Raw genomic sequence first — 24,482 nt, 5'->3', positions numbered from 1 at the left:
AAGCAGTGGCGTGAGACCCACGCAGGAGACACGATGGAGACACGGGGCTCCTGGCTCCAGGCCCCTTCTCCTCTGCAGCTGTCAGATGAACTGGACCTTGTTAGTGGAAGTATGTGCTTAATGTCTGACTCCATCTTAGGCTGGAAACTGGTGTTTTCTGAGCATGCGTATTCCCCATGCCTGCCTAGATCCTTCACGAGTCAGTGTTAAATAAATATTTATGGAGTGAAGGCATTCACTTCATCCTCATATTGAATTATAATCTATGGAAGAATGAATTCCCAACCTTGTTCCAAAAGGGGTCAAGAAATTGGCAGTGATGGTTAAGAGAATTACTTTGTCCCAATGGGGAGATAATTTTATTTCTTTCTTTACAAAAAATGTACTCGTGAACAACTCAGACAATGCAGACAAATAGAAAATAGAACTGTAGTCCCGCTGCCTGGAAATGAGATAGAAATTAAATAACATTAAATCACCCTTAACTGCCAAAATAATGCCATTTGCAGCAACATGGATGGTCCTAGAGGTTGTCATACTGAGTGAAGTAAGCCAGACAGAGAAAGACAAATATCATGTATCACTTACATGTGGAATCTAAAAAACGGTACAAATGAACTTATTTACAAAACAGAAATAGGGTCACAGATGGAGAAAACGAATTTACAGTTACCAAAAGGGGTGAAAGTGGGGGAGGGATAAATTGAGAGATTGGGATTGGCATATATGCACTAATATATAAAATAGATAACTAATAAGGACCTACTGTATAGCACAGGGAAGTCTACTCAATACTCTATAATGACCTATATGGGAAAAAAATCTAAAGAAGAGTGGATATATGTATAACTGATTCACATTGCTGTACAGCAGCAGCTAGCACAACATTGTAAATTAACTATACTTCAGTTAAAAACAAATAATTTGTTTGACCATGCAGCATGTGGGATCTTAGTTCCCTGACCAGGGATCAAACCCAAGTCCCCTGCGGTGAAAGAGTCTTAACTACTGAACTGCCAGGGAAGTCTCCTCTCTAACAAAAGTTTTTAAAAAATCACCATTCTTGTTATTATTGCCACATCGTCAGAATTTTCCTTGCTCTTGAACCAGGACTGTCATATTCATTGCGCATCTACTGCTGTTAGGAATTGAAAACAAAGGTAAAGACAGACACAGGGGTTCCCTGCCTTCTAGGAGGGTTGGGCAGATTAGAGAGCGTCTCACGGAATCTAAGCTCTTCCCAGCTTGGGTGTTCCTGGGCGGCCTCTTGGCTGCTGCACACAGTCTTTTGTTGTTGCTGCGCTTGAATACACATTTTCTTTTCCCCTTCCAAGGCTGTGGGGAACAGACCTCTCAGGGCATTTCTCTGGAGCCATTTCCATTTTATACAAAATGGGTGTTCAGTTTGAAGGACCCTTTTCATTTTTTTCCTTAGATCTCTCTGGAAACTCAGCCTCTTTAGTTTAATGTTTTTTGGGGGGAGGGTATCATTTTTGTGTTTAAAGGTCGAATTCTTCTACTGGGCAGCAACTATTCACCCTGACAGGCCAAGCTGGTTTAGTTTTTTATCACTCTTCACTCACCAAAAGATGCATTATCCTCAGTAAATAGAGGGGAATAATTAGCAGCATTTCCTTTGTTTTTGTTTGGATTTATTTCAGTGGTGTTCATTTTGGGTACATAAATAATAAATAAGATGCACCATTGTTTGAAAATGTGCTTTAAATTTTAAGCTCATGTATAAATGAAGCATTTCATCCAATGTCTTAATCTGTTATTTCTCGGCATTCTTTAGGGTTGTTCTTATAGGTGTAGGCTAGAGCTTAGCCCCCCTGTACCTAGGAAAGGGCTTCCCTTGTGGCTTAGCTGGTAAAGAATCTGCCCGTAATGCGGGAGACCTGGGTTCAATCCCTGGGGTGGGAAGATCCCCCAGAGAAGGGAAAGGCTACCCACTCCAATATTCTGGCCTGGAGAATTCCAGTCTATACAGCCCATGGGGTCACAAAAACTTGGACACAACTGAGCCACTTTCACCTAGGAAAAATCTGTTTTAGTTTTCCAAAATTTTTTTGTTTCCCAGATTAATTTTATTCATTTTACCCATCGAGCTATCCCATACTGTTTTTTGGCCAGAAGATACCAAGACCTACTTGGGAACTGGAGCAGGCAATTTTTACCTTCACAGTATCTATCTGCAACCTGCGCTCTCTGAAACAGGCCTGGTGGGCCCCTGGGAGTCCATACTGTGTTCCTTACCCACAGTGCTAGGCTGGTAAAGGTGCATTTGAAAGCTGGGAAAGGATTTCCCTGGCAGTCCAGTGGCCAAGACTCTGAGCTTCCAGCGCAGGGGGCACAGGTTCCATCCCTGGTCGGGGAACTAGGACCCCACATGCCATGTGGCGTGGCCAAAAAAATATCCCCTTAAAACAAAACAAAAAAACCCAAACCACTTTATAATGTAAAAAAATAACAAATTTTAAAATATTAAAAAAATAGAACACATATTTAAAAAAAGAAAGTTGGGAAAAGCATTTGCTAGTTATTAGCAGCTCATGGTCCCTGCCAACAGCAGGCAAGTCCCAGAGATAAGGGAGGCCAAGCTATGCTCAAGCTGGACTCCATCCCCAACCTCATGTGGGAGAGGAGGCCAGCAGTTAGGTTTCTTTCTTGTCCATATAAAAAGCAGAAGGAAGAAAAAAAAGCAGAACTAGGTTTTGTGATTAGAATTTTAAAATTTGTATTGTTTTCTCTGTAACTACCCAAGCAATTTATATAACTCTGTAAACGCTGGAAAGTACAGAAGCCTCAGAAGAAAATGAACATCTCAGGAAGGGTTGGGAACTTTTAAGGAGGCAGGATTAAGTTTGAGATGGGGAAGAACTTGCTCACAGTTAGGCGTGAGCTCCTGGTTCACTGACAATGTGGACAGGAAAGAGGACTGAACGAACAGCCCCTAAATGACTTGCCTGCTCTGATTTTTCGATGGGGCGGCCTGTCCTCAGCCTGCTGGGTTCTAGACAATGTGTCTCCTCTTCCTCACCGCTACCCACACAGAGCAAGAGAGGCCAAAGTGAATCAAGGCTCTGAGAACGGCATGGGCAGAAGAAGCTTAGTTCCCAGGAAATGCCACATCTGTTCATTCATTCACGATTCTTGAAATATGTATTGAGTAGTCATTATGGACCGTGCACCACGCCAAGCTCTGGGGATGTTCCATGAACAGCACAAATTCTAGACCAAGTTCCCACATGGGCAGGAAGGTTGTACAGATAGGAATTTAGTCACAATTGTTAACACGAAGAAGGAACAGCCATCCTAGCCCAGAAGTTAGGAAGGCATCTTTGAGGAAGTCACACATCAGCTGGTCCTTGCTGGGTGAGTAGGAGTTGGCAGGGCTGAGGACTGCGGAGGAGCCAGTCTACAGTATGTGTGAAGGTCTGTGTTAAGGAACCTTCAGGAAAGGAAACAAGGCCAGTGTGGTGGGTGTGTGGTGGCATGGGGCTCCGCTGTGAAGTGAGCTGGGCCTGATCTTGTAGGGCCATCAAGGACTCTCTAGGATGTGGGACCTACGGTAAGGACAATGGGAGCCATTTGCAGAATTTTAAGTGAGGAGTAATCCGATTTGTCAATGGCACCCCACTCCAGCACTCTTGCCTGGAAAATCCCATGGACGGAGAAGCCTGGTAGGCTGCAGTCCATGGGGTTGCTAGGAGTTGGACACGACTGAGCGACTTCCCTTTCACTTTTCACTTTCATGCATTGGAGAAGGAAATGGCAACCCACTCCAGTATCCTTGCCTGGAGGATCCCAGAGATGGTGGAGCCTGGTGGGCTGCCGTCTGTGGGGTCGCACAGAGTCGGACACGACTGAAGCGACTTAGCATAGCATTAGCATTTATTTACGTTTGGTTGTGGTAGGTCTTCACTGCTGTGCAGGGACTTTCTCTCGTTGCAGTGAGTCTCGACTTTCTGTAGTTGCGACTCTTCCTTGCAGTGCACAGGCTTCTCACTGCGGTGGTTTCTCTGATGGAGCGTGGGCTCTCAGCGTACAGGTCCGTAGTTGCAGCCTGTGGGCTCTAGAGCACAGGCTCAGTGGTTGTGACACTTGGGCTTAGTTTTTCTGAGGCAAGTAGAATCTTCCCAGACCAGGGATCAAACCCGAGTCTCCTGCTTTGGCAGCGGATTCCTAACCACTGGGCCACAAGGAAAGTCCCAGATTTGTGTTTTTAAGAAATCTTTCGGCTGCCATATGGAGAATATCTTGTAGGAGGGCAAGGTTGGAGGTCAGGGGACTAATTAGGAGGCCAATATGAGCACTTAAGTGAGAGATGGTGCTGCTGGGCCTAGAAGAGGGATAATAGTAATGAAAATTAGGTTTGATTGAATGTATAACTAAGTACCAGGCACCTGCATGATTTCATTCAAGCCTCACAAACGCCTGTGAAGTTAGGTGTCATTATTATTGTTGTTGCATTTTTAAAAGATATTTTTTGATATGGACCATTTTAAAAGTCTTGAATTTGTTACAAAATTGCTTCTGTTTTATGTTTTGGTTTTGGGCCCCAAGGCATGTGGGGTCTTAGCTCCCCGCCCAAGGATCAAACTCGCACTCCCTGCATTGGAAGGTGAAGTCTTAACCACTGGACTGCCAGGGAAGTCATTATTATTGTTGTTTTATAGAGAACACTGAGGCTCAGAGAGGTTAAGAAAGTTGCCCAAGGTCACACAGTTGGCGAATGGAGAGTCAAGAGTGGAACCTGGGCACTTTGAGTCAACATTTGACCTTACCCAAGGTCACAGAGTAGAAAGTGTCAGAGTCAGGATATAAGCCCAGGCAGGTCCATCTGGTCAAAGCTATGGTTTTTCCAGTAGTCATGTACAGATGTTATAGTTGGACCATAAAGAAGGCTAAGCACTGGAGAACTGATGTTTTCAAATTGTGGTGCTAAAGAAGACTCTTGAGAGTCCTTTGGACTGCAAAAAGATCAAGACAGTCAATCCTAAAGGAAATCAACCCTGAATATTCATTGGAAGGACTGATGCTGATGTTGAAGCTCCAATACTTTGACCACCTGATGCAAAGAGCTAACTCACTGGAAAAGACTGATGCTGGGAAAGATTGAAGGCAACAGAAGGGAGCAGCAGAGGATGAGATGGTGAGATAGTGTCACTGACTCAGTGGACACGAATTTGAGCAAGCTCCAGGAGATAATGAAGGACAGGGGAGCCTGGCATGCTGCAGTCCATGGGGTTGCAAAGAGTCAGACATGACTTAGTGACTGAGCAACAACAACAAGCTGGCTGTTAACCATATTAACAGGGGGCAGGCTCTTAACCATGGACCATGCAGCTTCCAGGAGCTTCTACCACATACTGGTCCTCCTACCCAGGGCCAGGCTTCAACAAAGCAACCCTCACTCCAAGTGAAAGCCCAGAAATAAAATTGGCCCTCAGACATTTAAAGTATAAAACTTGTGACTGGCATCTTTGGACCTAAGTTCATGTATGTAGAAATCGTGAATCTGCTATAAGCTGTTTTTTAGCATGGCCTGAGCTTCTGAAAGCGTTACTTTCCAGACATTATTTTCTGAATTGGTTGGGAGGCTTTTTGTAGAAGGAGGACAAGTTATCTGATGAGGAGTCCACAGGGAGACTTTTCTCAGGTTTCTGATGACATCATTCCATTATGTAGAGGTTGCCTTCTTGGTGTTGCAAAAAAGCTTTGCTTAATTTGGATGCCTATGGAATTATATTTGGAGCGATTGCTATTAAAGGAAACCAGCGGAAGGGCAGTTCCTCGTAAGCATGGATATCTCTGTATAAAGGAGACCACAGCTTTCCACAAAGCATATACAACCCCTTGTGATCTAGAACCTGAAGGAGGTGGATACTCCTGTGCTTAAGTGTTAGTCATTCAGTCATGGCCGACTCTTTGCAAACCCATGGACTGTAGCCCGCCAGGCTCTTCTGTCCATGGAATTCTCCCAGGCAAGAATACTGGAGTGGGTTGCCATTTCCTTCTCCAGGGGATCTTCTGGACCCAGGGATTGAACCCAGGTCTCCTGCATTGGCGGGAGGATTATTTACCATCTGAGCCCCCAGGGGGAAGGTCATGTGTTTAAACAATCCTTCAAAGGAAATGTCAGCCCCTGGAGCCACCCACAGAAGTCATTCCTATTTCAGAACCTTCCAGAACTTCCCACTGCTCTCAGGGAAGAACCCAAGAACTTCACCAAGGCTCCATACCTGTCACAGCTAAACTTGCCAGCTTCTCTCTACCTTCTAGCCCCACTACGGAGTCTCACCTCCCTCCCTTCTACCCCCCCCCTCAGATATCCTATACGGGTCCCTTCTTGCCAGAAATGTCCTTTTCCCTTTCCTTCATGTGGATCCTTTCCATCTCATCCTTCAAGATCCTGCAGAAGGGTCTTAGGAAACTTTCTCCACTTGACCCAAGTACTACTAATATAGCTTTATTATTTGTTGTTGTTATTTAGTTGCTCTGCTGCTGCTGCTGCTGCTAAGTCACTTCAGTCATGTCCGACTCTGTGTGACCCCATAGATGGCAGCCAACCAGGCTCCCCCATCCCTGGGATTCTCCAGGCAAGAACACTGGAGTGAGTTGCTATTTCCTTCTCCAATGCATGAAAGTGAAAAGTGAAAGTGTTAGTCACTCAGTCTTGTGACTCTTTGCAACCCCATGGACTGCAGCCTACCAGGCTTCTCCGTCCATGGGATTTTCCAGGCAAGAGTACTGGAGTCGGGTGCCATTGCCTTCTCCAATGCATTAAAGTGAAAAGTGAAAGTGAAATCGCTCAGTCATGTCCAATTCTTTTCGACCCCATGGACAGCAGCACACCAGGCTTCCCTGTCCTTCACCATCTCCTGGAGTTTTATTATACACAAATTATAATTATTTGGTTATGGGTGTCTTTCTCTTTAAACAGAGAGGCCAGGGATCAACTTATTAGTCTTCATTTTTCTTCCTTCTCATCTGTGGCCCTTCTGTCCAGCATAGCACCTGTTAAGCGATACTAGGCAGATTACCCTTCCCGAACTCTGACTCCACCCTCCTCCAACCTCACTTTAGCAAGACTGTCCTGACCACAGACTAATGTCTATGCTGAAGTGTCTATGTTTTGGACCATGTGAAACTTGACTTCCCTATGTGTCGGAGCTAGGAGTGGATCCCCAGAACACAATTCAATGGCTGGCATGTGACCTGCAATGACCTGAGGGAAAATGATGAACCAAGCCCTCAGGCTCTGCTTTTAGGAATGTGAAGTAAGAAACAGCATTGGCAGAAGACTGGGTGTGACTGAGTCACACGAAGGGGAGAGAACAAGAGTGAAGACTTAGTGGCTACCTAAGTGTCCAGAGCTTCCTTGGCTCCAGGCTACCCTCCAGCTCTTGTCTGATTTCTGAGCTCCAGTTTCGCATCGTGGTAGCCAGCCTCCAGGATGGCCCCATGACCATTCCCTTCTGGTACTCGCCTCTGTATAATCCCTTCTCACATTGAATAAAACTGACTTGTGGGGCCAGTAGGCTATCGCAAAAGACAGGGTGTGTGACTTCCAACATAGAACATAAAAGACGTTGCAGATTCTTCCCTGGTCTCTCAAATCAGTCCCTTTGGCAGAAGCCAGTCACCACACTGAAGACAGTCAAACATCCGTGTAGAGAGGCCCTCACGGAGAGGAGCTGACCAGCACCAACTTTTGTGTGAGTCAACAGGGAAGTGGATCTTCCTGCCCCAGTCAAACCTTCAGGTGACTGCAATCCAGGCTGACATCATTTTTTTTTTAATTGGAGGATAATTGCTTTACAATATTGTGTTGGTTTTTGCCATACATCAACATGAATCAGCCATAGGCATATCAGTTCAATCGCTGTCATGTCCGACTCTTTGCGACCCCATGAATCGCAGCACGCCAGGCCTCCCTGTCCATCACCAACTCCCGGAGTTCACTCAGACTCACGTCCATCAAGTCAGTGATGCCATCCAGCCATCTCATCCTCTGTCATCCCCTTCTCCTCCTGCCCCCAATCCCTCCCAGCATCAGAGTCTTTTCCAAAGAGTCAGCTCTTCACATGAGGTGGCCAAAGTACTGGAGTTTCAGCTTTAGCATCATTCCTTCCAAAGAAATCCCAGGGCTGATCTCCTTCAGAATGGACTGGTTGGATCTCCTTGCCGTCCAAGGGACTCTCAAGAGTCTTCTCCAACACCACAGTTCAAAAGCATCAATTCTTCGGCGCTCAGCCTTCTTCACAGTCCAACTCTCACATCCATACATGACCACAGGAAAAATGATAGCCTTGATTAGACGAACCTTTGTTGGCAAAGTAATGTCTCTGCTTTTGAATATGCTACCTAGGATGGTCATAACTTTTCTTCCAAGGAGTAAGCATCTTTTAATTTCATGGCTGCAGTCACCATCTGCAGTGATTTTGGAGCCCACAAAAATAAAGTGTGACACTGTTTCCACTGTTTCCCCATCTATTTCCCATGAAGTGATGGGACTAGATGCCATGATCTTCATTTTCTGAATGTTGAGCTTTAAGCCAACTTTTTCACTCTCCACTTTCACTTTCATCAAGAGGCTTTTTAGTTCCTCTTCACTTTCTGCCATAAGGGTGGTGTCATCTGCATATCTGAGGTTATTGATATTTCTCCCGGCAATCTTGATTCCAGCTTGTGCTTCTTCCAGCCCAGCGTTTCTCATGATGTACTCGGCATGTAAGTTAAATAAGCAGGGTGACAATATACAGCCTTGACGTACTCCTTTTCCTATTTGGAACCAGTCTGTTGTTCCATGTCCAGTTCTAGCTGTTGCTTCCTGACCTGCATACAAATTTCTCAAGAGGCAGATCAGGTGGTCTGGTATTCCCATCTCTTTCAGAATTTTCCACAGTTTATTGTGGCATATATATATATATAGGCATATATATATGTATATATGTCTCCTACCTCTTGAACCTCCCCTGGCTAACATCTTGACGGCATGAGCCCAGACCTCCAGCCAAGCTGCTCCCAAACTCTGACCCATAGGCACTAAGTGAGATAAGAAGTGTTTCCTGTTGTTTTAAGCCACAAAATTTGAGAGTAATATGTTACGCAGCAATTAGTCAGTTCAGTTCAGTCGCTCAGTTGTGTCCGACTCTTTGCGACCCCATGGACTGCAGCACGCCAGGACTCCCTGTCCATCACCAACTCCCAGAGCCTACTCAAACTCATGTTCATTGCATCGGTGATGCCATCCAACCATCTCATCTGTCATCCCCTTGTCATCTCATCTGTCATCCTCCCACCTTCAATCTTTCCCAGCATCAGGGTCTTTTCAAATGAATCAGCTCTTTGCATCAGTTGGCCAAAGTATTGGAGTTTCAGCTTCAGCATCAGTCCTTCCAAGGAATATTCAGGACTGATTTCCTTTAGGATGGACCGGTTGGATCTCCTTGCAGTCCAAGGGACTCTCAAAAATCTTCTCCAACACCACAATTTAAAAGCATCAATTCTTCGGCACTCAGCTTTCTTTATAGTCCAACTCTCACATCCATACATGACTACTGGAAAAACCATAGCTTTGACTAGACGGACCTTTGTTGGTAAAGTAATATCTCTGCTTTTGAATATGTTGTCTTGATTGGTCATAGCTTTTCTTCCAAGGAGCAAGTGTCTTTTAATTTCATGGCTGCAGTCATCATCTCCAGTGATTTTGGAGCCCCCCAAAATAAAGTCTAACACTGTTTCCACTGTTTCCCCATCTATTTCCCATGAAGTGATGGGACCAGATGCTATGATCTTTGTTTTCTGAATGTTGAGCTTTAAGCCAACTTTTTCACTCTCCTCTTTCACTTTCATCAAGAGGCTCTTTAGTTCTTCTTCACTTTCTGCCATAAGGGTGGTGTCATCTGCATATCTGAGGTTATTGATATTTCTCCCTGCAATCTTGATTCCAGCTGGTGTTTCATCCAGCCCAGCATTTCACATGATGTACTCTGCATATAAGTTAAATAAGCAGGGTGACAATATACAGCCTTGATGTACTCCTTTCCCAATTTGGAACCAGTCTGTTGTTCCATGTCCAGTTCTAACTGTTGCTTCCTGACCTGCATACAGATTTCTCAAGAGGCAGGTCAGGTGGTCTGGTATTCTCATCTCTTTAAGAATTTTCCACCGTTTGCGGTGATCCACAGAGGCAAAGGCTTTGCCATAGTCACTAAAGCAGAAATAGATTTTTTTTCTGGAACTCTCTTGCTTTTTCGGTAATCCAGCGGATATTGGCAATTTAATCTCTGGTTCCTCTGCCTTTTCTAAATCCAGCTTGAACATCTGGAAGTTCACAGTTCACGTATTGCTGAAGCCTGGCTTAGAGAATTTTGAGCATTACTTTACCAGCGTGTGAGATGAGTGCAATTGTGCGGTAGTTTGAGCCTTCTTTGGCATTTCTTTTCTTTGGGATTGAAATGAAAACTGACGTTTTCCAGTCGTGTGGCCACTGCTGTGTTTTCCAAATGTGCTGGCATATTGAGTGCAGCACTTTCACAGCATCATCTTTTAGGATTTGAAATGCAGCAATATGGCTATCTAATACAGTTTTTTGTTGATCTACAATAATAAATTCTTTACAATAAAAATTCCCTGTATTGGCTCGTGTGTAAATACTCACTCTTTACTCACTGCTCCCTTGTGTGGTTGGTAGGTTCTCATCCAGTTCTAGGGACAGCCTATGCCCTGGGATTAGCAATTGCTCCATTGGAACCATAGGGCTTCCCTGGTGGCTCCAATGGTAAAGAATCTGCCTATAATGCCGGAGACCCAGGTTCAATTACTGGGTTGAGACGATCCCCTGGAGAAGGGAATGGCTACCCAGTCCAGTATTCTTGCCTGTAAAATCCCATGGACAGAGGAGCCTGGTTCTCTAGGGCTACGGTCCATAAGGTCACAAAGAGTCAGATATGACTGCGCAACTGAGCATGCAATCCCAATAGATTAACTTTACATTGAAAACATTTGCATTAATACATGGATAAAGCATTTTTTGCAATTCTTTCACATACATTCAGGATCAATAGTGTTTGTTTACTGAACAAATATTTATTGACTTCCTACTATGTGTAAGGAGTTAGAAAACATACAGAAAGGAATCAGAAATTATTCTTGCCACCAAGGAATTTATAATCTAGTGGGAGCATTATAATATGTATATAGGGACTTCCCTGATGGTCCAGTGGCTAAGATTTTGCACTCCCAATGCAGGGGCCCAGGTTCAATCCCTGGTCAGGGAACTAGATCCCACATGCCCCAACTAAGAGTTTGCATGCTACAACTAAAGATCCCGCATGCCACACCTGAAACCCATACTGGCCAAATAAATAAATAAATAGATAATTTTAAAAACGTGTATATAAGTAACTAAAATACCATGTGGAAACTTCTAAAACCCTAACACTTGGAACTGAGCCCTGGCCTTCTCCTGAGTGTTGCACTAAAAGCTTTAAGTGGATAATCTTCTCTTCTTGGATGTGATATCTATAAGGCAGGGTGGGGTGGGTTGTCTTTAACTCTAAGACCTGTGACAGTACTTGGCACACAGTAAATATTTCTTTAGTGAATCTCACTGAGTCCTCACAGCCATATGGAAAAAGCAGAGTAGTAGAGTAGTTATTAGAGCCAGACATCCTGGAATGAGAAGTCAAATGGGCCTTAGGAAGCATCACTACAAACAAAGGTAGTGGAGGTGATGGAAATCCAGCTGAGCTACTTCAAATCCTAACAGATGATGCTGTGAAAGTGCTGCACTCAATATGCCAGCAAATTTGGAAAACGCAGCAGTGGTCACAGGACTGGAAAGGGTCAGTTTTCATTCCAATCCCAAAGAAAGGCAATGCCAAAGAATGTTCAAACTATCGCACAATTGGACTTATCTTACACGATAGCAAAGTAATGCTCAAAATTCTCCAAGTGAGGCTTCAACAGCACATGAACCAAGAACTTCCAGATGTTCAAACTGGATTTAGAAAAGGCAGAGAAACCAGAGATCAATTTTCCAACATTCGTTGAATCATTAAAAAAAGCAAGAGAATTTCAGAAAACATCTATTTCTGCTTTATTGACTACACCAAAGCCTTTGACTGTGTGGATCACAACAGACTGTGGAAAATTCTTGAAGAGAAGGGAATATCAGGCCATCTTTCCTGACTCCTTAGTAATCTGTATGCAGGTCAAGAAGGAACAGAACCAGACATGGAACAACAGACTGGTTCCAAATTGGGAAAAGAGTATATCAAGGCTGTACATTGTCACTCTACTTATTTAACTTATATGCAGAGTACAACATGTGAAATGCTGGGTTAGATGAAGCACAAGCTGGAATCAAGATTGCAAGGAGAAATACCAATAACCTCAGATATGCAGATGACACCACCCTTATGGCAGAAAGCAAAGAGGAACTAAAGAGCCTCTTGATGAAACTGAAAGAGAAGAGTGAAAAAGCTGACTTAAAACTCAACATTCAGAAAACTAAGATCATGGCATCTGGTCCCATCATTTCATGGGAAATAGATGGGGAAACAGTGGAAACAGTGTTAGACTTTATTTTGGGGGGCTCCAAAATCACTGGAGATGGTGACTGCAGCCATGAAATTAAAAGACACTTGCTCCTTGGAAGAAAAATTATGACCAACCTAGACAGCATATTAAAAAACAGAGACATTACTTTACCAACAAATGTCCGTCTAGTCAAAGCTATGGTTTTTCCAGTAGTCATGTATGGATGTGAGAGTTGGACCATAAAGAAAACTGAGCACTAAAGAATTGATGCTTTTGAACTGTGGTGTCGGAGAAGATTTTTGAGAGTCCCTTGGACTGCAAGGAGATCCAACCAGTCCATCCTAAAGGAAATCAGTCCTAAATATTCCTTGGAAGGACTGACACGGAAGCTGAAACTCCAATACTTTGGCTACCTGATGCGAAGAATTGATTCATTGGAGAAGACCCTGATGCTAGGAAAGATTGAAGGCAGGAGGAGAAGGGGATGACAGAGGATGAGATGGTTGGATGGCATCACCGACTCAATGAACATGAGTTTGAGCAAGCTCCAGGAGTTGGTGATGGACAGGGAGTCCTGGCGTGCTGCAGTCCATGGGGTCGCAGAGTCGGACACGACTGAACTGAACTGGGAGTAGTTTTTACATAGAATCAGTTTCCTGAATTTGGATCTGGGCTCCGTTACTTGCAGGGGAGTGATCTTGGAGACGTTACTGGCCCTCTCCATGACTCCATGACTCAGTTTCTTGACACAAAGAGTGAGGGTCATCAGGTTGTGCTAAGTCACTTCAGTCGTAGCTGACTCTTTGCAGTACTATGGGCTGTAACCTACCAGGCTCCTCTGTCCATGGGATTCTCCAAGCAATAATACAGGAGTGGTTGCCGAGCCCTCCTTCAGGGAATCTTCCCGACCCAGGGATGGAACCCATGTCTCTTAAGTCTCCTGCACTGGAAGGTAGGTTCTTTACCATTAGCAACACCTGGGAAGCCCGAGGATCATCACAGGCATCTAGTTATATTACCTAATCACGCTATCTCACAGAGTTATCCTGAGGCTCACAAGAGATAATTCGTGTAAAATACTTGGAACAGTGCCTGACACATAATAAGCGCTAAAATGTTAGCCCCTGTTAGAATCACTATGAGGATGCCCGTTTTACAAAGAAATGGAGGCTTAGAGATGTTAAGTAAGCATAGGTATATGTTTTTAACTGTATCACTCCAGTATTTTCCATAAAAGATGTTAAGGGATGGTAGACCAAGATTAATGTCACAATATTTTCTTGTAAAGTAAAAAGGTAAAAGAGAGTGAGGGGTTAAGACTCCAAGCTTCCACAGCAGGGGGCACAGGTTTGATCCCTAGTCCAGAAACTTAAGATCCCACATCCCATGCGGTTCAGACTGGGGGTTGGGGGTGGGGCTGAGAGTGAATTCTCATCTAAAGAGGAGATGATTAAGTTAATGGAGCAACTCTTCTGACAATCTGTTCTAAACGAAGGTCAACTGGATTCTGGCCACAAGTTACTTTTGCTATTATGACCTCCCTTCTCAGGCAGCTGGTTGTTTCAGAGAAGGCCCCTGGGGTTGGGGAGTGGGAGCCGAGGCTGCAGAAGCCATTTTTGCACAACTCACCAGGCAGTTCGCAGCACAGCTGAGAAACACCAGGGAGAGCAGAATTGCTAATCACGCTGTCTGCTGATGTAAACTCTATTTGGATCCGATAATGTTTTTAAATAACCTCAAACACAATTAGCACCCTGAGGAGGGGGGGCTGGTTAAATGACTAGAGAAATATCATTCAGATGGTTCATTAACTAATTACAGCACCCCACAAACAGTGTCTGGGAGGCAGGGGGCTGTGAGCTGAGTCACAGGGCTGAGTTAGGGACCACAGTTCAGCACTCTCTTCTGGCACCAGCATCAGGAGGTGGCTTTTTTTTTTTTTTTAATTTGGCTGTGCTGGGTCTTAGTTGCACGTGGGATCTTTAGCTGTGGCATTCGGGATCTATGCCTGCCTGGGCATTGATTCTCAGCCCCCGCACTGGAAGCGCAGAGTCCCAACTACTGGACTACCAGGGAATTCCCAGGAGACAGCATTCTTAACTGACAAAGAGGGACTCTTCCTTTCTTGCTAGCTATCTCCCTAGCATCAGTGGGAAGCTGGGAGGCGAAGCCTGGAAATACTTCCATGCCAGGGCTACAGGGCTTCAAAAGCTCTGTTCTTCTCCATGCTAACTCCCTGCACTCACAACCCAAGTCAGACTCTCAGAGAGCTTAGACAGGGCTGGCTGGTGTTGGGTCACTCTTTCGGTTAATGAATCTGTTGTCTCCTCTGTCTTGAGCACTGGGTAGAAGAATGTATCCTGGGGAAAAGAGGGCACCTGCTGTCCTACTGCAATCTTGCAGCCCGAAAAACTTGAATTCTCCCTGCATGGGACAGAGGTGGCCACACAGAGGCAGAGCTGGTTGTATTGCCACCATGGAGAGGTTAAAAAAATTATTCGAAATTGTAGAAAGTGTTTGCAAAGCACGTAGGAATGCCTGCAACTTAGGACAGGCCACTGTTTTTTCCCCCCTTTGACTGGGCTGGATATTTGTTGCCCCATGCAGAATCTTTAGGGCTTCCCCAGTGGCTCAGCAGTAAAGAAAATGCAGGAGACGCAGGAGATGTGGGTTCAATCCCTGGGTCAGGAAGATACTCCTGGCGAAGGAAATGGCCACCTATGCCAGTATTCTTGTCTGGAAAATTTCATGGATAGAGGAGTCTGGTGGGCTACAGCCCATGGGGTAGCAAAAAGTCAGACACATCTGAAGCAACTGAGGTGCAGGCATGCAAGATCTTTAGTTGCAGCATGTGGATTCTAGTCTTCTGACCAGGGATCGAACCCAGGACCCCTGCATTGGGAGTGAGGAGTGTTAACCACTAGACCACAAGGGAAGTCCCTGAGCAGGCCACTCTTTGAATCTTGGTTTTCTGAGCTGCAAGGGAGTTAGTATAATAATCTCCTTCAAAGAGTCATCGGATCAAATCATGTAAAGGATGCAGAGATTTTAGCATGGTGCTTGGCAAGAAGCCAGGACTGTGTCAGTTCTCCTTTTTGTCATTTAATCACACGCATGCTGTTACTCACATCCTTCAGAGGAGAGCAGATTCAGACCTCGGCTCCTTCCCCCAGGCACACTCCTCCAGCATTCAGTCAGCATTCAGACTCTCGATGTTTGGCCAGCCTTGTGATGGAGCTAAAGACTGACTACTCACAACTCTTTTTCTGAATTTTTTTAAAGAAATCAGTGTCAGTAGCACACTATTAGAATTGCAACCTCCTCCCCCAGCTTTGTTTTGAAAACAGCATTCTTTTAGAGGAATATAATTAAGCCTAGCTGGCTATATGACCCTATTTTTCTATTTTCCTCCAAAGAGGAGACCAGATATTTCTGGGGCCAAAGACAGGATTAACATTTCTTAGCCTAGTAAACACACCCATCTGGATGCAGCGTGGGGAGCATTAGCGCTCCAGCCGTTTCCTGTAATCAGCTTGAATGATCCAGGCCACAAGCTTGGAAATTGAATTCTAGAAGTGATTTTCCCATCGTGGAAGCTATTTCAATTACGGCTTCTGCAGATGAAACTCAGATAAGCCGCAAACACAAGCCTTGCACACTTATGTAATGTGTCTGCACAATGGGAACCTTGAGCCGCACAAGGAACAGGCCGCCCGGAGGCTCAGAGCACAGGTGCCGGCCAGGGCCACCTGCCTGCTCTGAGCGGCTGCGGCGAGCCAGGTGTCAGGTGAGACTCTGAGCAACCGTGGGTGACCCGAATCCGGGCCCCATCCTTAAAAGCTGGCAGTGCAAAGGAGAAGACGAGATTCACTGCAGGAAGTTGGCGGTTGACTCTGGTGCTGTGAAAGCAGTAGCTCAGCTTGGAGTTGAGGGTGTGACATCTGAACTGAATTCCCAAGGGAAGGGAGGCATTTCAGGCAGAGGGAAGAGCAAACCAGGACCCAGACTATGAAATGTGTGTGTGCCCGTGTCTCCATGTTGCCCCGTGTTCAAGTGGGAGTGGCAGGAGACTAGCTTTGCCCATCACCATCATTTTTAGCCTCAGAAAGTCCTTTAGGAACTGCCCCAGGAGCTTATCTCCAAGACACCAGACTTCTAGGGCATGAGATTCAGAGCTCCATGAGCCCTTCCAAGAAATACAGAGGCCACGCTGTTGCATTTCCAAGCTGGATCTCTAGAGGGCCTGATCGCTAGAGTGCTGGATCTCTAGCACGTGGGGCCTGAGTATTAGTATCAGAGTCCGTGGGTGCAACAGTAGCCAGTTCATGGAGGCTGAGGCACCAGAGCCCAGGTGGAAATTCTAGGATACAGCCGTCAGTCTGGGAAGGTCTCAGCTGTAGACGGCAGGAATAAGATTCAGGGCAGTTTCAGAGGTCACTAGGCAGGTGGCCCTTGGGCGATCTGGGAGCAGAGGCCACTTTGCCCAGCGATCCTCCAGTGAAGAAGACTCGAGAGCAGACAGAGGCTGGCTCATGAGGTGGGAGCCTTGCACTTGTTCACTTTTTGTGTCCTACACAATTTGGGTGAGGGATGCTTTGTAAGGGGATTCCCATGTAGCTCAGTGGTAAAGAATTCACCTACCAATGTAGGAGACTCAGGAGACTCGGGTTTGATCCCTGGATTGGGAAGATCCCCTGGAGAAGGGAATGGCGACTCATGCCAGTATTCTTGCCTGGAAAAGTCCATGGACAGAGGAGCCTGGCAGGTTATAGTCTATGGGGTTGCAAAAGTCAGACATCACTGAGCTACTGAGCCCATGTGCTAAGTAAGTCGTGCTGAACCTATGAAATTTGTGACACCCGGCTACCATCAGCTCATCATGGGAAGCCCACAGTAGGAGTTCAGGGGGAAGCAGATAGACCTGAGTTCAAGTCCTAATCTTGCAGTTTGCTGTGGGCCTTAAATTACAGAGTTTCACGAAGTGCAGGACTCCTAGTTGTTAAAATGCGGATTAGGGAGTCCACGGATTATTGTGAGTGTCAAATGAAGTATTAGTGGGAGATCTGGCATCATGGTGAGTATTGGACGGTATTGGGTTTTATCCAGGTGCCCCTGCATAAACGTGTGCAGCCAGTGGCTAATCTTGCATTATTTAGGGTACTGAGAGACAGTGTTACCCTTCAGTTTTGAGGCCTCCTTACTGTCACCCTCATGGCAGTGGGGTCGGCTCATCTATAATTACACGCTAAGGAAACAAGAGCAGGGCCTCCCACTGGCCTCTCCTCTTTCCTGCTTCCACTGAGACCCTTCTGATCACCTTCTCCACATAAGGCTGCCAGAAAAGAGTGCATGCAGCGAGAAGTGATGCAACTTGAAATTTCATTCACTGTCATAAGAGAACTTGCTGGGCTTGAACATTTTCACTGCCCTTCTCAGTTTCAAAATCCAAGAGGCAAAGATTTTATGAGAGAGATAATGTAGATTCAAAGTTAAAAAAAAGAAAAAAGAGTCTAGGACACTGAAACTGAGTCGCTTTTCTGCCCCCGGCCGCAGTTTCCTCGTCTGTAATCGAGAGACCATAGTAATAGCTTCCTCTTGGGGTTACTGTGGAGAGTAAATGAAAGTATTGAAAAACGCATGGTGCAGGGACTTCCCTGGTGGTCCAGTGGTTAAGATTTCAGCTTCCAGTGTAGGGGCTGCAGGTTCAATCCCTGGTCGGGGAGCTAAGATCCCATATGCCTCGTGGCCAAAAAACCAAAGCATAAAACAGAAGCAACACTATAAAAAATTCAATAAATATTATTAAAAATGGTCCACATAGAGAGGGGGTGGGGGAAATGCTTGGTGCAATGCCTGGCAGAGAGCAAGCACCTCACGTATGTTAATGGTAGTCATCATAGCCATTCTGCTCCCAGACATAGTGTAGGGTCTCTTTCCAGAAATACTCTGTGCTTACAAGAAAATGTATCTACGTACACATCCACCACAGATAGATGTTACACGTAATGCTCTGCAACTCGCTTGTGTTCACTTAATAAGCTTGGGCATGTTTCCACATTCAAGCATATTGATTTCCCACATTCTTTTTAAATAACTGGGCACTATTTCATTGAATAGGTACCATAATTTATATGACCCAAGGAGAGCATTTAAACTATAATGCTTGAATTATAGTTCAAGAGACACAAGAGACACGGGTTCGAACCCTGGGTCAGGAAGATTGCCTGGAACTTGGGGACTTCCCCGGAGGTCCAGAGGTTAAGACTCAGCGTTCTCAATGTAAGGCATGCCAGTTTGATCCCTAGTCAGAGAATTAAGATCCTACTAGCCAAAACTAAATTAATAAATAAAATAACCTCTATTGAAGCTCTCTGTAAAAAATGTTTTTAATTGAAAAAATTTTTAAATAAAATATATAATTACAAACTTGTCCAGAGCTTCTATATTTGAACATACATGAAAACAACCATTTGAATAATTCAAACATCCTCTACAACATTTACAAAATCTTATAGTTTTGAGCCACATTGTGTACCCAGAGTGGTGCAGAGAGACAAACTGGAACCTCAGGTCAAGAGTGCTATAGACTGGTCTGGACATGCCTAATGGGGCCGCTTAAAAACTGTGAAGTTGCTATATTTATTCCAGGTTAATTTGGAACAGAATCAAGATTAAAAGAAGTGTAATAGCTGTTTGTTTACACTTTTAACGACAATGTAAAAGGACCAGTGGTTTTAGTGTTATTTTTCCATTTGGCTTCCTGGCACCTCGAAATTCAATCAATGTCCTGCTGTTCAGAGGTATTTTGAAGTGTGCCAAGTCTTAATTGAAGTGGAAGTGCCTGAAACCAGAGTTAATACTGTGAGCAACAGGGAGTCGAATTTATGGAGGTAAACTGTTGCTAGCTCTGCATTTCAACTCCTTCTTGGCTCCTGGGGTCCATTTAAATTCTGAGAGTAGACTGGATGGTCGGAGCTGGGCTGAGCCAGAGCAGCAGCTCTGGTGATTCTGCTGAGCTTCGGGTTACCTTGGAGCATAAGAAAAGAGTCTGCTCCAGGGCCCAGGGCGGACCTCAACCTGACATGTGAAGCCTACTGAATGCACTGGGCGCTGCGCTGAGAGCTGGAGATGCAGTGGACCGAGGAGTGAGCCTTGCTCCCTGTCCTGTGAGACTCTAGTTGGCGTGTATGCTAAGTCGCTTCAGTTGTGTCCAACTCTGTGTGACCCTATGGACTGCAGACCGCCAGGCTTCTCTGTCCATGGGATTTTCCAGGCAAGAATACTGGAGCGGGTTGCCATTTCCTACTCCAGGGAATCTTCCTGACCCAGTGTTCGAACCCATGTCTCTTGTGTCTCTTGCATTGACAGGCAGATTTTTTCCACTATGCTACCTGGGAAGTCCTGGAACCACTATTGTACTGATTGATTCAAGGAAGAATCATCAATGAGTGCTAAAACCACTGGTAAAATAATGTTGGGGGAAAGGATATTTACATCCGCTCAAATGATCACATCATGAATTACTTAATAATTACAAACAGTAAGTAGTGTCTTTCCAAAGGAGAAATCTGGTGGACATCTTCACCAATTATCTTCTTCACATCTTCTTTAATATGGCCAGTAATGGGACAAATCAACACCAGGTAGCTTCTAATGGGATATATTGAGGACACAGCATCACCTACAAGGAATTCCTACCAAAAATATTTAACCTGAATATAAATTATGAGAAAATAATGAAATAAATCCAAATTGAGGGCCTGAACATTTTAAAAAGTGTCAATGTAATTAAAGATGAAATAGAATTGTGATAAATTAGTACTTGAAAGCAGAAGTGAATGGAAAAAGATTCAGCCTAGTTTAAATTACCCCTTAACTTAAAGGAGTAGAGATGGATGAGAGGAGAGGGAACATATGGATAGGGAAACCTGGGGGTGGGTAATGTACTAATTCTTAGGTGGGGTGGTAAGTATTCACTTTATTATCCTTGACACTGTCATATATATTACATTCTTTGGTATGTGTTACATATGACATCATGTTTTAAAATGGCATTTTGGTGATGACCTAGAGGGGTAGGATGAGGGGGTGGGAGGGAAGCTCTTAGAAAGGTGGGATATATGATTCCCAGGTGATTCATGCTGTTGTACAGCAGAAAATAACACAACACTGTAAAGTAATTACACTGCAATTTAAAAAAATTATTTTTAAAAAGTGGAGAAGCAGTAAAAAAATTTTCAACTTAAAAAAAAAAAGGCATTTTAGTTAGGGCAAGTCCAGAAGTCCCAAATTCTACCTTTGGCCTATCTTCTCTAGTGAAAGTGAAAGTGAAGTCGTTCATTTGTGTCCAACTCTTTGCAACCCCATGGACTGTAGCCTACTAGGCTCCTCTGTCCATGGAATTTTCCAGGCAAGAGTACTAGAGTGGGTTGCCATTTCCTTCTCCAGGGGATCTTCCCCACCCAGGGATCAAACATGGGTTTCCAGCATCGCAGGCAGATGCTTTACCATCTGAGCCACCAGGGAAGCCCTTCTCTAGCTAGACGTAGTTCCAAAACAGAAGGCAACTCAGGTAAGTGAGAGGCCAAGGAATCATTGGCTGTTTGCTCCAAACCCCATGGCAGAGAAAGGAGGTAAGGTGGGCTGCATGGGTACTGCCCATCTTGTCCATGTTGGTTGGCCCCTGAGGCCTGCTTACAGGTTCTGAAGTCTCGTATTTCTTACCCCAGAACTTAGATTTGAGTGTCAGACTTTGCAATCGTGATAAGGGGAAAAGTCAGCTTTCACACAGATCCATCATCAGGCAGAAATACAACCAGTGGCAAGAGCCAGGGAGCCAAGTGCAGAGCTGGTGCAGGTCTGGAGGAGAAAGGGGAAGGGAGGAGAGGTGGTTTGGTCATGTGCTTTTGGGGAGAGAGCAGGCCTGCCCTTTCCTACTCCTGCTATCGTTTCACAGAAAGGGGCAGAGGCAAGAGCCACACTCCACCCAAGGTCCCTTTAACTGAGTAACTGTCCACTGGCAGGTGTGGCCCATCTTGAGTTTCAGAGAAACTCCTCTTGACCTCGGTGGAATCAGGCGTAGGGCCAGAGGAGGACAGGAAGGACACTGAATTCCTTCTCTTGGAGGACAGTCCACTCCAAAGAGAGTGGACTTATAATATTTTATAAGTGAAATTGACAGAGTTCTGGAGGCTTCATAAATGTTACATGGCTTCCTTGCCCCTCTCCTCCAGGAGCTCAGTCCCCTCCGTCCAAGCCTTTCAGATGGTGAGTACTGTCACCCTTGCTCCCCACTGGGTCAGCTGGCGGGGACAGAGCTCCCTCTGCTGGCTCACACGCTGGAGACTTCCAGATGTTGAACAGAATCCTTCCTATGTGACATCAACTGCAAATAATTGTCATCATAACGACCTGTAACAACTTATTATCTAGTACAAGTATCTATTGCTATAGACAAATACTCTAATATAAAGTATAGCAAGGACTCTGGAATCAGTTCAGAACCCTTAACAGTGACCTATTTCTTAATTTCTGAGCCTCAGTTTTCTCATCTGTACAATGGGTATAATAATACTGGCTTAGGATCCAGTTAGCAAAACAGAAATTATATTAGTTGGTTTAACAAAGAGAAGTTGGGGGAACTTGGTACACGTGTTCGAGGACTAAAAAAGACAAAAATAGGTATTCTGAAGCTACAGATAATAACCACAAGCAGCAGCTACCATTCCTTTGGTGGAGAGAAGAGGTTGGGGTTATCAAAACTGCCTCAGTCATCTATTGCTACTCAACAAACTGCCTCAAAGCTCAGAGACTTCACATTGCCTGGGTTGGCTGGACAGTTCTTCTGCGGGTCTCACCCGGGCTCACTCATGCTGCAAGCTTTTGCTGGAAAGCAGGCTGAGACATGCTGAGGGGTTGGCCTGTCTCCCTCTGTCTGTTCATCCTCAAGGAAGCTAAATGGCGCTCCCTCAGGGAAGCCTGGTTTGCTATAGTCTACAGGGTCGCAGAGTCAGACACGACTGAGCAACTGAACAGCATACAGCAACAGTCCAAGAAAATGAGCCCCAAAGCACAAGTTCTGACCCATCCTCCTGTTAGCTGATATCCCACCGACCACAGCAAATCACTTGGCCTAGCTTGAGTTGTGGTGGAGGGGACTCCACGAGGGCACTGACCTCAAGATGTTATCAACCATCAAGGGTCACTGGTGTAACAATTGATCACAAGGACCTATGGAATCTCCAGCTACTGCTCAGGACCTTGGAGGAGGGCCCTCATGGATCTGGGGTATAGACAGCTTAAAAGTGGGTACTACCCAGCCATGCTGGGAATGTGGAAAGAAGTTGGAAATTGGAACCATCTGCTGTTCCCGGCAAACAAATAGGAAGAAGTCCCTTCTGCCTTCCACACTCCCCCTTGTGGCCCTTTTTTGGCCAGCTGTGAGAGAAGATCTGGAGCTTGCAGACTCCCAGCCCTGGCATGAATCTCAGAGCCAGGGAGGAAGGTGGGCACTGAAACAGTACCTCCCTTCCCTTGCAGGTGTGGTGAAGACGGGCACTGTCTGCACAGCCCAGACGATACGTTCAATTATGGGTAACTATTTTTAAGAAGATTTTTGGCCACAAGGCACGTGGGATCTTAGTTCCCCATTGTTGTTGTTCAGTCACTAAGTCGTGTTTGACTCTTTGTGACCCCATAGACTTCAGCACGCCAGGCTTCCCTGTCCTTCACCATCTCCTGCAGTTTGCTCAAACTCATGTCCATTGAGTCGGTGATACCATCCAACCATCTCATCCTCTGTGGCTACCTTCTCCTCCTGCCTTCAATCTTTCCCAGCATCAGGGTCTTTTCCAGTAAGTCAGTTCTTCACATCAGGTGGCCAAAATATTGGAGCTTCAGCATCATTCCTTCCAATGAATAGTCAGGGTTGATTTACTTTAGGATTGACTGGTTTGATCTTCTTGCTGTCCAAGGGACTCTCAAGAGTCTTCTCCAGCATCACAATTTGAAAGCATCTATTCTGACGCTCAGCCTTCTTTATGGTCCAACTCTCACATCCATACCAGGGATCAAACCCATACCCCCTGCATTGGAAGGTGAAGTCTTAACCACTGGACTGCCAGGGAAGTCCTGGAGATAACGATTTTTAATTCTTTTTTCATCTTTCTTGAGCACAATTGCTAAACTCTCACTGTACTAAACTACACTGTACTATAACTCTCACTGTACTAAGTACCACACAGTGAGATAAAATTTAGAGATAGCTGAGGTTTTTGTTTTATCACAGTATTGTGTTACTGCCCTGTGGCTGTTATCCATAAATGCCATGACATTTATCATCTCAAGTTTCCCAAGTGGCTCTAGTGGTAAAGAATCTGCCTGCCAGTGCAGAAGGTACAAGAGACATGGGTTCAATCCCTGAGTCAGGAAGATCCCCTAGAGAAGGGCATGCCAACCCACTCCAGTATTCTTGCCTGGAAAATTCCGTGGACAGAGGAGCCTGGTGGGCTACAGCCCACAGGGCCGTGGAGAGATGGACATGACTGAGCAAAACACAGGCTATTTATCATCTCAGGCCAGAGTGTGTCAGGAATTAGGACTGTTACAGCAGTTCACAGAGCATCTGAGTGGATTTTTCAAACATGTAAGACACTGGTCTTGAGAACTACACTTTTCAGTTGCAAGAGCTGGGTTTATTGAGAGAGGAAAGATTTCCTGAGGTCTCAGAGACCAAGAGCCTGGAGGACTCAGAATACAGAGCTCATACCAAAAGGTGCAGAGAGGAAAGGAAGCCATGAGGTCTGTGGAATAGTTTTTTTGTTTTGTTTTTTCCTGCTCCAAAGGAGATGGTAGTGACAAAGAGAGAAAGAATCAGAGGGGCTTAAATGGATCTGATATGTGGGGCTGCAGGAGAGGCCCTGTACTCTGGT

General features: G+C 45.2%; 1 long non-coding RNA gene and 1 other non-coding gene across 2 annotated transcripts in view; both read left to right on the top strand.

Annotated features, from left to right (window-relative positions):
- The window catches only part of LOC147344427 (uncharacterized), a 49,487-nt gene that overhangs the window by 5,528 nt on the left and 19,477 nt on the right, over positions 1-24,482 (top strand). The gene's annotated exons all lie outside the window — the stretch shown is intronic.
- On the top strand, positions 11,217-11,288 carry TRNAG-CCC (transfer RNA glycine (anticodon CCC)). Its single transcript has one exon. It is a non-coding gene; the product is annotated as a tRNA-Gly (tRNA).

The sequence above is a fragment of the Bos grunniens genome, chromosome 26 (assembly GCF_055505025.1).
Source record: "Bos grunniens cultivar Pamir isolate PY7600 chromosome 26, Bosgru_T2T1.0, whole genome shotgun sequence".
Taxonomy (NCBI): Eukaryota; Metazoa; Chordata; class Mammalia; order Artiodactyla; family Bovidae; genus Bos; species Bos grunniens.
Note: the sequence above shows the minus strand (reverse complement) of the source record. Positions and strands in the feature narration are given on the sequence as shown.